Raw genomic sequence first — 13,469 nt, 5'->3', positions numbered from 1 at the left:
CTTTTCAACTTCTCCTAAACACACTTTGTTCTCTAACTTTGGTTCTCCTAAGTGCAAGAGTTTTCAGACAGAGACAGTTGAAATTTTCAGATTTCAATTCATTCTGCACTCTACGGGTGGATGAATATAGATCTGCATATCAAACACTGTTGCTGCTAACTATTTGAATCTTGACTTTCAACATAAGTTCTCAGTGCTAACTCTGTTTGTTTCTTCTTTAAGTACTCTTAGCAGATTTTTGCAGGAATAATTTTCACCACCTCGTTTTAAAAAGTAGCAAAAGTATTCCAATGTACTTAAAGAGCGGCAACATTTTTTTTCTATTGGATTTCTCTGATACCCACTAGGGTTCATCCAACCCCTAAACCCAGTATGTACCTCTGGTTTGGAACTCCTAGGCTCAACAGTTTGCAGACAGGAACAGTTTGAATTGTTAGGTTTCACTTTGTTTTGCACTATAGAGAAAGATAGAAATAGAGCTACAAATCAAACTTGGTTTGTTCTAGAAGCTTGATATTTTACACATACAATCAGGTCTAAGGGTTCACTCTGTGGTTTTTTCTTGGTCAAGTTAGCTCTAAGCAGAGGCACGAAGGAAAAGCTTTCTCTATTAGTGTTCTAGAGATAACAGTAAAATTTCCATGTACTGAAAGAGCTACAACATTTAATTCATTGGATTTCTTGGATACTCAGCAGGGTTCAGCCTTTTACTTTACTTACTTGTTATCCCAAGTTTGTGCTCCTTTATTCAAATCTTTGCACACAGAAACAGTTTGAATTTTCAGGTCTCACTGTGTTTGAACTATTGCGATGAATGGAAACAGTGGTATAAATCAAACATTGTTTGAGCTACATTCTTGAATCTTCACTCATACAATCAGTTCTCATTGTTCACTCTGTATTTTTTTTTCCTGGTTAATGTAGCTCTATGCAGAGGCTAGCAAGAACAGCTTCATCTTTCAGTGTTTTAGGAGCTAGTGAAAAAATTCCCATATACTGAAAGAGCTGCAAATTTTTTTCCATTGCATTTTTTTTTTTATACTCGGGAGGACTCATCCTCTCACCTAACACACTTTGTTATGCAAGTTTATTTCTTTTATGTTCAATGGTTTGTGGATAGGAACAGTTTAAATTTTCAGTTTTCACTTTGTTTTGCAATATACCAGTGGGAAAAAAGAGCTGCAATTCAAGGAGGCTTCTGATAGCTGCTTAAATTTTGCATACTCAATCAGTTCTCATTGTTCACTCTGTGCTTTGTTCTTGGTGGATGTAAATCTAAACTGAAGGATGCTGGAACAACTTACACTAACTTGATTTAGGAGTTTGCAGGAGAATAAAAATGTACTGAGAGCTACCACAATAATTTCATTGGATTTATTTGATACTTGGCAGGGTTGACAATTTCACTAAACATCTTTTGTACCCCAAGTTTCAGACTCCTAGGTTGAAACTTTTGCACACAGGCAATGTTTGAATATTCACGTTTCACTTTGATTTTCACTATGGTGCTGGAAGGAAATAGAGCTACAAATCAAACATAATTTGTGCTAGGTGCTTGAAACTTCACACACACAATCGGTTCTATGTGTTTACTCTGTGGTTTATTCCTGGTCAAAGAAGCTCTACGAAGAGGCAGTAAGGAACAGCATTCTCTACAGTGCTTTAGGAGTTAGCAGGAATGTTGTAATGTACTGAAAGAGCTGCAACACATTTTTTGTTTAATTTATTTTATGCTCAGCTAGAAGTATGCTTTCCTCAAACACACTTTGGTCTTCAGTTCATTTCTCCTAGGTTCAATGTTTTGCATACAGGGACAGTTTGAATTTTCAGGTTTCACTTTGTTTTGCACTATAGAGTTGCATAAAAATAGAGATGCAAATCAAACCTTGTTTGTGATAGCTCCTTGAAACTTGTCATACACAATTAGTTCTCATTGCTCTCTCGGTGGTTTGTTCTTGATGAAAGCATTTCTAACCAGAAGCATGCCAGATCTATTTGCAGTAACTTACTTTAGGAGCTAGCAGGAGAATCACTATGAATTGAAAGAGCTGCAAGAAAATTTTCATTGGATTTCTTTGAAACTCGGCATGATTCATCCATTTGCTAAACTCACTTTTTACTCTCAGATTGGGACTTCTAGGTTCAATGTTTTTTACACAGGAACAGTTTGAATTGTAAGGTTTCACATTGCGCTAAAGAGATGGATGGGAATAGAGCTACCAATCAAAAATGCTTTGCTCTACAAACTTGAAACTTTACACACACAATAAGGTCTCATTGGTCACTCTGTGTTTTTTTTCCTGTTCAAAGTAGCTCTAAGCAGAGGCTCACAGGAAAGCCTTATCTGTTAGTGCATTAGGCGCTAGCAGGAAAATTCCCATATAGTGAGAGAGCTACAAAATATTTTTCATGGGATTGCTTCGATATTTAGCATGACTCATTCCTTTACTAAACTCACTTTGTTCTCCAAGTTCATTTCTTCTAGATAAAATGCTTTTCACACAGGAGCAATTTAAATTTTAAGGTTTTGCTTCATTTTGCACTGTACAGATGTATGAAAATAGAATTACCACTCAAACACGGTTTGTGCTAGATACTTGAAACTTCACACAAATAATCAGTTATAACTGTTTAATCTGTGCTTAGTTCCTTGTTAAAGTATGTCTAAGTAGATGTACACAAGAACATCTTTTTTTTTTTAAATCTCCACTTTAGGAGCTAGCAGAAAAATTTAAATATACTGAACGTGCTGCAACAATTTTTTCAATGGATTCCTTGTATCCTCAGAACTTTTTTTATCTTCCCCTAAATACTGTTTGTTCTCCAAGTTTCGTTCTCCTAGGTTAAAGGGTTTTCAGACAGGGACAGGTTGAATTTTTAGATTTCAATTCATTTTGCACTATACACATGGATGTATATAGATCTGCAAATCAAACACGGTTTCTGCTAGCTACTTGAAACTTGACATTCCACATAAGTTCTCGGTGCTAACTCTGTTTGTTTGTTTTTGAAGTATTCTTAGCAGATTCTTGCAGAAATCATTTTTACTAACTCATTTTAGGAACTAGCAGAAGAATTCCAATGTACTGAAAGAGCTGCAACTATATTTTTATTGGATTTCTCTGATACCCAACAGGATTCATCCACCCCCTAAACCCAGTATATACCTCCAGTTTGGGACTCCTAGTTACAACAGTTTGCAGATAGGAACAGTTTGAATTCTTAGGTTTCACTTTCTTTTGCACTATAGAGAAATATATTAATAGAGCTACAAATCAAATTGGTTAGTTTTAGAAGCTTGAGATTCCAAACACACAATCAGGTCTAAGTATTCACTGTGTAGTTTGTTCCTGGTCAAAGTACCTCTAAGCAGAGGAATGAAGGAACAGCTTTCTCTATTAGCATTCTAGAGCTAGCGGTGATATTCCCATGTACTGAAAGAGCCACAACATATTTTTCATTGGATTTCTTTGATACCCAGCAGGTTTCAGCCTTTAATTATTCTCACTTGGTACTACAAGTTTGTGCTCTTAGGTTCAAAGGTTTTGCACACAGAAACAGTTTGAATTTTCAGGTTTCACTCTGTTTTCACTATAGTGGTGTAGGTAAATAGTGCTCCAAATCAAACATTGTTTGTGCTACATTCTTGAATCTTCACACACACAATCAGTTCTCACTGTTAACCCTGTGGTTTTTTCCTGATTAATGTAACTCCAAGCAGAGGCTTGCAGGAACAGCTTTTTCTATCAGTGTTTTAGGATCTAGCAGAAAAATTACCATATACTGAATGAGCTCCAAATTTTTTTTCATGCCTTTCTTTGATACTCAGAAGTATTCATCTTTTCACTTAACACACTTTGTTATGCAAGTTTGATCCTTCTAAGTTCAACCTTTGTCAGATAAAAGTAGTTTGAATTTTCAGTTATTACTTTCTTTTGCACTATACTGGTTGATAAAAATAGAGCTGCAAATTAAACATGGTCTGTGCTAGCTTCTTAAACTTGGGATACACAATCAGTTCTCATTGTTCACTCTGTGCTTTGTTCCTATTGGAAGTACTTCTAAGCAAAAGCACGCAGGAAGAGCTCATATTTACTCAATTTTGGAGTTAGCAGGAGAATCTCAATGTACTGAGAGCTACCACAATAGTTTTATTGTATTTCTTTAATACTTGGCACGGTGGATCCTTTCACTAGTCATACTTTATACCCCTCCATTTGGGACTTCTAGGTGCAAGGGTTTGCACACATTAACAGCTTGAATTTTCAGGTTTTACTTTTTTTATTATAGGGTTGGATGCAAATAGAGGTATAAATCAAACAAGGTTTGTGCGAGATGGTTGAAACTTCAAACTCACAATGAGTTTTAACTGCTTTCTTTGTGGTTTGTTCATGATCAAAGAAGTTCTAAGCAAGGACAGAAAAGAACAGCTTTCTCTATTAGTTCTTTAGGAGCTAAAAAGAAAATTCCAATGTACTGAAAGTGCTACAACACATTTCTCATTTCATTTCTTTTATACTCAACTGGATTCATGCTTTCCTTAAACATACTTTGTTCTGCAAGTTTAGTTCTCCTAGTTTAAATGGTTTACAGACAGGAACATTTTTATTTTTATTTTTCAGGTTTTATATTTTAATTTTATTTTTCAGGTTTTATATTGTTTTTCACTATACATTTGCATGAAATGCAAATGCAAATCAAAACTGCTTGTGCTAGCTCCTTGACACATGTCATACATAATCAGGTCTCACTGCTCTCTTTGTGTTTTTTTTTTCCTGATGGAAGCACTTCTAAGCAAAAACATGCAGGAACCATTTTTACTAACTCACTTTAAGAGGTAGCAGGAGAAATCCTATGTAATGAAAGAGGTGTAACATTTTATTGTTGTTGGATTTTTGATACTCAGCAGGATTTACCCATTCCCTAAATCCACCTTGTTCCCTCAGTTTGGGACTTCTAGGTTCAATAGTTTGCACACCGGAACAGTTTGAACAGTTAGGTTTCACTTTGTTTTGGGCTAAAGAGATGAATGATAATAGAGCTACACATTAAACACGGTTTGTGTTAGAAGCTTAAAATTTCATACACACAATCAGGTTTAAGTGTTCACTCTGTGGTTTGTTCCTAGTGAAATTAGCTATAAGCAGAGGCACCCAGGAAAGCATTCTCTATTAGTGCTTTTGTAGCTAACAGAAATAATTGAACATACCAAAAGAAGTGCAAATTTTTTTTATTGGATCACTTTGATATTTGGCTTGACTCATCCCTTTACTAAACTCATTTTGTTCTCTACATTTAATGTTCCTAGATTCAATGGTTTTCAGACAGTAACAGTTAGAATTTTCAGGTTAATCTTCATTTTACACTATAGAGATGGATTGAAATAGAGCTACAAATCAAACACGGATTTTGCTTGATGCTTTAAACTTCAAGCACAAAATCAATTCTCACTGTTCACTCTGTGGTTTGTTCCTTATCAAAGTAGCTCTATGCAGATGTATGCAGAAACGCCCTTTTCTATCATGGCTTTAGATGCTATCAGAAAAATTTCAATATACTGAAAGTGCTGCAACAATTTTTTTCACTGTATTCCTTGAATACATGGCAGTTTTCATCTTCTCCTAAACACACTTTGTTCTCCAAGTTTGGTTCTCCTAGATTCAAGGGTTTGCAGACAGGAACAGTTTGAATTTTTAGGTTTCACTTTGTTTTGCACTATATAGGTGATGAAAATAGAGCTGCAAATCAAACACAGTTTGTGCTAGCTGCTTGAATGTTGTCATACACAAACTGGTCTCATTACTCACTCTGTTTTTGTTATCAGTGGATGTACTTCTAAGCAGAAGCATGCAGGAATAGCTTATAGTAACTCACTTAAAGAGTTAGTAGGAGAATCCCAATATACTGAGAGTGCAACAATTTTAAAAATTGGTTTTCATTGATACTCTGAAGAGTTCACCCTATCACTAAACCCACTTTAAAGCCCATTTTTGAAATCCTAGTTTAACCAGTTTGCACACACGAACAGTTTGAATTTTCAGATTTTACTTTGTTTTGCACTATATAGATTGATGGTAATATAGCTAATAATAAAACATGGTTTATCATATATGATTGATAGTTCACAGACAGAATAAGTTCCAATGGTTCACTCTGGAATTTTTTCCTGGTCAAAGAATCTCTAAACAGAGGCAAAAAGAAAGAGCTTTCTCTAAAAGCATTTTAGAAGGTAGAAAGAAAATTCTCAAGTACTGAAAGAGTTGAAACAATTTTTTTATTGATTAATATGATACTTGGCAGTTTTCTTCATTCCCAAAACACATTTTGTACCACAATTTTGAGGTTCCTAGGTTCAAAGGTTTTCACAAAGAAACAGTTTGAATTTTTAGGTTTCAGGTTTCACTACTTTTTGCACTATACAAGTTGATGAAAGTAGAGCTGCATTTCAAACACAGTTTGTGCTTTCTGCTTGAAACGTGTCAAACACAATCAGTTCTGAGTGCTCACTCTGTTTTTTTTTTTTTTTTTTTTTTTTTTTTTTTTTTTTTTTTTTGGTGGGAGGACTTCTTAGTGGAAGCATACAGGAACACAATTTACTAACTCACATTAAGAGCCAGCAGGATAAACCTAATGTAATGAAGGAGCAGCAACAATTTTTTCGTGGGGTTTCCTTGATACTCAGCAGAGTTCACTCTTTCAATAAACTCACTTTGTAGCCCAAGGTTGGGACTCCTATGTTAAATGTTTTTCACACCAGAAAAGTTTGAATTTTCAGGTTTCACTTTGTTTTCCACTATAAGAGGCATGAAAATAGTTCTACAAATCAAACAGGATTTAAGCTAGATGATTTAAAATTCGAAAACACAATCAGACCTAAAGGTTCTCTCAGTGCTTTGTTTCTGGACAAAGTAACCCCAAGCAGAGCCATGCAAGAACAGCTTTCTCTATGAGTTCTTTAGGAGCTGGGAGATATATTCTTTCACTAAACACTTTTTTCTCTATGTTTGGTTGTCCTGGTACAAAGGGTTTGCAGACATAAACAGTTTGAATTTTCAGCTTTCACTTCATTTTGTACTATAGAGGTGAATGCAAATCCAACACGGTTTTTGCTGCTGCTTGAAACTTGACTTAAACAATCAGTTATCAGTGCATGCTCTATGTTTTTTTTTTTCTTATTGAAGGAATTTTAAGCAGAAGCACTCAGGAACAGCTTTTAAAAACACACATTATGTGCTAGAATGAGAATCCTAATATACTGAATGAGATGCAACAAATCATTGCTTGCATTTTATTGATAATTGGCATCATTCACCCTATCACTAGACCCACATTGTGCCCCAAGTTTAGGACTTTTAGGTTCAATTATTGGCACTCAGGAACAGTTTGAATTTTCAGGTTTCATTTTGTTTTGCATTATATGATTGATTGAAATAGACCTACAAATCAAATACAGTTTTTGCTATGTGCTACAAACTTCACACAAACAATCAGTTTTAAGTGTTCACTCTGTGTTTTTTTTTTTTTTCTGGTTAAAGTAGCTCTATGCAGAGGCACACAGGAATAGCTTTCTCTATCAGATCTTTTGAATCTAGGAGAAAAATTCCCATGTACTGAAAGAGCTGAAACAACTTTTTTTTACGATTTCTTATTTAGTCAGCAGAATTCATCTTTTCACTACACACTTTTTTCTCTAATTTGGGTTCTCCTAGACTCAACAAATTGCGGACAAGAAAAGTTTTATTTCATAAGTTTTACTTCATTTTTCACTATACATTTGTATGAAAATATAGTTGCAAATCAACAAGGTTTCTGCTAGCTGCTTGAAAGTTGACATAAACCCTCAGTTCTAAGTCCTCACTCTGTAGTTTATTTAGGTTGAAATACTTCTTAGCAGAAGCACGCATGAACCATTTTTACTAACTCACTTTAGGAGTGCATAGGAGAATCCCAGTGTACAGAGAGGTACAAGAATTGTTTCATTGGATTTCTTTGATTCACAGCAGGGTTTAGCCTTTCACTAAACCTACTTTTCCCTCAATTTTGTGTCTCCTAGGTTTAACATTTTGCATATAGGAACAGTTTTAACTCTCAGTTTTCATTGTAGAGATGATGAAAATAGAGCTACAAATCAAACATAGTTTTTCCTAGATGCTTGAAATTTCACACGCTCAATCAGTTCTAAATTTTATCTCTGTGGTGTGTTCCTTGTCAGAATAGCTATAAGCAGAGGCATGAAGGAACAGAATCCTCTGTCATCATTTTAGGAGTTAGCAGTAAAACTCCCATTTACTGAGAGAACTGCCACACATTTTTATTAGAATTTTTTTGATACTCAGCTTTTTTCACACTTTCACTAAACCAAATGTGTACCCCATTTTTGGGACCCCTAGGTTCAAATGTTTTCAAACAGAAACAGTTTGAATTTTCAGGTTTTACTTTGTTCTGCAGTATAAAATTTGATGAAAATGGATCTACAAATTAAACACTGTGGTAGATGTTTGAAACTTCACACACAATTAATCATTTCTAAGTATTCACTCTGTGGTGTGTACCTGGTCGAAGTAGCTCTAAGCAGTGTCATAGAGGAAAAGCTTTCTCTGTCAGCAGTTTAGAAGTTTGCAGAAAAATATTGCAAAAAAAAATCATTGGATTTCTTTTATCCTTGGTAGGATTAATCCTTTAACTAAACATACTTCCTTCTCCAATTTTGCTTCTCCTATGTACAAAAGATTTGCAAATGGAAACAGTTTGAATTTTCAGGTTTTTCTTCACATTGCACTATACAGGTGGATGATAATAGAGCTACAAATCCAAAAAGGTTTGTGATGCTGCTTGAAACATGGCAAAAACAATCAATTTTTAATGTTCACTCTGTGGTTTGTTTCTGGTTGAATTACTTCTATGCAGAAGCATTCAAGAAAAGTTTTAACTAACTTGTTTGGAGAGCTAGCAGAAGAATCACAATATATAAAAGAGCTGCAAATTTTTTTCAATTATTTCTATGATACTTAGCAGAGTTCATCATTTCACCAAACCCACAGTGTACCCTAAGTTTGGGACTCCTAGTTTAAAATGTTTGCATAGAGGAACAGTTTGAATTTTCTAGTTTCACTTTGTTTTGCACAATAGAGTTAAATAAAAAGATCCCAACAAATCAAACATGGTTTTTGCTAGATTCTTGAAACTTCATGCACACAATCAGGACTAAGTGTTCCCTCTGTGGTTTGTTACTGGTAAAATTATCTCTAAACAGAGGTATGCAGGAATAGCTTTCTCTATCAATGACTTAGGAGCTACTGGAAAAATTCCAATGTACTAAAAAAAAGGAAAAATTTTTTTCATTGGATTTTCTGATACTCGGCAGTATTCCTCCTTTCACTAAACACATTTTGATCTCCATGTTTGATTCTCCAAGATTCAATGGTTTGCAGACAGGAACAGTTTGAAATTTTAGGTTTCACTTCCTTTTGCACTATGCAGGTGGATGGATATAAAGCTGCAAATCAAAAACTGTTTCTCCTACCTGATTGAAACTTGACATATACCATCAGTACTCAGTGCTCAATGTGTTGTTCTTTCTGGTTTAAGTATTTCAAATCAAATGTTTACAGGAACCATTATTAGTAACTCATTTGAGGATCTAGGAGGAGAATCCCAATGTACTGAATGAGCTGCAATAATTTTTTACTGGATTTCTTTGATAATAGGCAGGGTTCACCCTTTCACTAAACCCACTTTATCCCCCAAGATTTGGACTCTGAGAATCAAAAATTTGCACACAAGAACAGTTTGAATTTTCTGGTTTTACTTTGTTTTGCACTATAAAGAGGGATGGAAATAGAGCTACATATCAAATGTGGTTTGTACTATTTGCTTGAACCTTCAGACACACAATCTGGTCTCAGTTTTCTCTTTGTGGTTTTTCCTGGTCAAAGTAGCTCTAAGCTGTGTCACACAGGAACAGCTTTCTGTATCAGTGCTTTAAGAGTTAGCAAGAAAATTTCCATGTACTAAATGAGCTGTGGCCGGGGGTGGACAGTGTCCAGGGCCGGCCTCTTCGCGCCAGGCCAGCCAGGAGCAAGAGCAGGAGCTCGAGGACCAGGGTGTGGAGAGGATCGTCCAGGAGTGGCAGAGCTGGAACGAGAGGTACCACGCCCAGGGCCACCAGCGGTGGGCCCTGGAGGAGGAGGACGAGGAGGTCCAGGAGGAGGGCAAGTCCGCGAGGAGGCGCAGGCGCTCGCGGAGCCAGAGCAGCGTCTCTGAGAGCGAGAGCGCGCTCAGCCGGGAGGCTCGCGTCCTGCGGCAGCTGGAACTCGGCGGCCCCAGCCCAGGCACCTGGCGCCGCTCGGACTCGGTGTCCACCGAGAGCACGTGGGACCTGTGGAACAAGAAGCTGCTGGAGATTGAGAGGGAGGCCACGCGGGAGTTCTGCTCCAGGAGCAGGAGGGAGGAGGAGGACGCGCGCTCGGAGGCTGGGAGCACGGTGCCCGAGGATGACCAGCAGAGCGTGTGCTCCGAGGCCAGCTCCTTCTACAACTTCTGCAGCAGGAACAAGGACAAGCTCACTGCCCTGGAGAGGTAGAAGATCAAGAGAATCCAGTTTGGATTTCACAAGAAAGACCTAGGGGCGGGAGAGGGCAGCGGTGAGGCGCAGGGCCCTGAGGATACCCCCAGGGAGAGGAACCCCCCGGACGTCAACCTGACGGCCTACCAGGCCTGGAAGCTGAGGCACCAGAAGAAGGTGAGCAGAGAGAACAAGGAGGAGGTGATGGAGCTGGGCAAGGCGGAGGGCGCCGTCCTGGCCAAAAAGAGACAGCGGAGGCTGGAGCTGCTGGAGAGGAGTCCACGGCCAGCTGGGAGGTGGACAGCTTCGTGGCCAGTGGGAGCATCCCCTCTCCGCCTTCTGCTCTGCATCCTGCTCGGTCAGTCTAATGGGGACACAGGGTCAGTACTGAGCGCCCAGAGACACCACTCACAACTGTCCCAGGCTGCCAGCAGCATTGGGGTATGCTCAGCCGCCAACCCCAGCACCCCCCTGCCCAGCCTGCCAGTGAGGCCTAGAGACACCATTTCCATCGCCAGCATCCAGAACTGGATTGCCAGCGTGGTCAGTGAGACCCTGGCTCAGAAGAAGGGTGAAATGCTGCTGCTGTCTCGTTCACCGTCCGTGGCAAGCATGAGGGCAGGTCCAGCCACCAGCTGCCTGGGGGACAACCAAGTCTCCATTCTCAGTGGACAGAGCAGCTCCCTTCTGGGTGACCACCTGCTGGGTCAGAGCCAGGGAAGGCCCAGCTCCGACTCCCAGTCCGTGCTGTCCTCCAGCACCTCACTGAGCTCCAGGGCCGAAGGGGCTGGGAGCAGGGTGAGGGGGACCAGCAAGCCCATCTACAGCCTCTTTGCTGACAATGTGGACCTAAAGGAGCTCGGCTGCAAGGAGACGGAGATGCAGATGGAGCTGAGGGAGAAGATGTCCGAGTACAAAATGGAGAAGCTGGCCTCTGACAACAAACGCAGCTCCCTGTTCAAGAAGAAGAAGGTCATGGAAGAGGATGATGGTGCCGGTGATAGGGATGGGGACACAGACAACGCCATCAGGAGCTTCCGACTCTCTTCCCGCAGTAACTCCCAAAAGCCTGAAACGGATGCCTCCTCCTCCCTGGTGGTCTCTGACCACTGTAGGAGAGGCAGCAGAAATGGCAAGGAGATGGACAGCAGCATCAATAAGTGGCTCAGTGGCCTCAGGACCAAGGAAGACTCTCCTCCCCAGAGTGACTGGTCTGGCAGATCCAGGGAGAGGTACAGCAGATCTTCCCTGCACCGGGAAACCGAGTCCAAATCCTGCAGTTACAAGTTCTCCAAATCCCGGTCAGAGGAGCAGGACACTTCCTCCTACCACGACACGGAGGCAGCTCTGTGAGGAGCACTTCCCGTTTCTCCTCGTCCTCCACCAGGGAGGGCAGAGAGACCCACAAGTTCTCCAGGTCCACATTCAGTGAGACCTCCAGCTCCCGAGAGGAGAGCCCGGAGCCCTACTCCTTCTGCCGGACCCCTGAGCCCTCCTAAGGGAAAGAGTCCCCAGAGCCATGGCGCTGGGACTGGGCTAGGCCCAGGGACTGGGAGGACGTGGAAGAGTCATCCAAGTCGGACTTCTCTGAGTTCGGAGCCAAGAGGAAATTCACCCAGAGCTTCATGAGGTCTGAAGAGGAAGGCGAGAAAGAGAGGACAGAAAACAGAGAGGAGGGCAGGTTTGCCTCTGGGAAGAGGAGCCAGTATCGGAGAAGCACAGACAGAGAGGAAGAGGAGGAGATGGACGAGGAAGCCATCATCGCTGCTTGGAGACGCCGGCAAGAGGAGACCAGGACTAAGCTGCCGAGGAGGAGGGAGGACTGAACAGGGCCTGGGCCACTTGCCGCTCAGCGGAGCACAGGGCTCAGGCACACCCTGCCACCACCCCTCAGGGGCCGAGGATGCAGAGAGGATCTCTCCAATAGGCAGAGTGGCAGTGCCTGAGTGGAAGGACACCGGGGTGCAGGGTGGGAGGAGAGGAGCCATGCTGGGCCAGCTCGGGCCGTTTTCTGTCATCCAGGGCCCTCTGTGCTTTGGTGCTTATGTGTTCGACAGTGTGTGTCCTGGACTGGAGAGGAGAGTGTGAAAGGAATTGCAGTTTGTTGGAGAGTCCAGTGTACATCCAGAAGGCCATAAGGCAGGACTTGGTTCTGTTCAAGTGGTTTCATAAGAAGTCTCAGGAAATCTGTCAGCAATGCCCAGCTCTGTTTAATATCTTGGATCTCCATTAAATTGGTTTGTTGTGAAATCTTCCTTCTGCACTCTGGTCACTTTAGCTCTTTAGATGTTAGGGGAAACTCACTTCAGAAGTCATGGTGGGTTTTTATGGGCCAGCCTCACCTTGCTTCACAAAATCTGTGCCTCCAGGCAATGCCACCACTGTCTCGTTGTTATACAATAAAGGAAGATGTGGTCCAGGATGGAGGGCAGCTGAGAGGCCATTTCAGGACCCACTCCCACCTCGCCTGGGAGCAACAGAAGGAACTAGGGAAAGAGTGAGGTTAGTGTGTGAGCGGCAAGGTCTGGGGTACAGAGAGGGTCCCTTGGAATGACAGGAACACAAAACCAGCCCGAGGGAGACCAGAAAAGCCCAACAGTACCAGGTGGAGGTGAGTTTTTATAAAACCTTGCGGCCATCCTTGCTTTCATTTCTTGAAGACTGATTGGATAATGAGAGTGTACTTGGTCCTTCCTTGCCCTGTGGGTGGGCTGAGCTGGCCAGAAGTCTTTACCCTTATCACCAAGACATTTCTGCCCCTAAGACACAGGTTGGGTTGCTGGAGCAAGCAGAGGACTTTGAACACCTTACAACCTCCACTGGTGGGATGCTCTCCAGAGCTGCTGTGGGGCCACAGACCCTGGCCAGATTTGAACAGGCCTGTGCCATGCAGGGGTCTGAGATG

At 41.0% G+C, this 13,469-nt stretch overlaps 1 pseudogene across 1 annotated transcript in view; it reads left to right on the top strand.

Moving 5' to 3' along the window:
• The window catches only part of LOC308635267 (serine/threonine/tyrosine-interacting-like protein 2), a 43,449-nt pseudogene extending 30,529 nt beyond the window's left edge, over positions 1-12,920 (top strand). The window contains exon 2 of the transcript in view: positions 10,020-12,920. The product of the transcript in view is annotated as a serine/threonine/tyrosine-interacting-like protein 2 (transcript). The remainder of the gene's footprint in view (positions 1-10,019) is intronic.
• Positions 12,921-13,469: the final 549 nt, after the last annotated feature.

This window comes from Spermophilus citellus, assembly GCF_964194105.1.
Source record: "Spermophilus citellus genome assembly, chromosome: 16".
Lineage (NCBI taxonomy): Eukaryota > Metazoa > Chordata > Mammalia > Rodentia > Sciuridae > Spermophilus > Spermophilus citellus.
The sequence above is the reverse complement of the archived record's forward strand: the minus strand, read 5'-3'. Positions and strand labels throughout refer to the sequence as shown.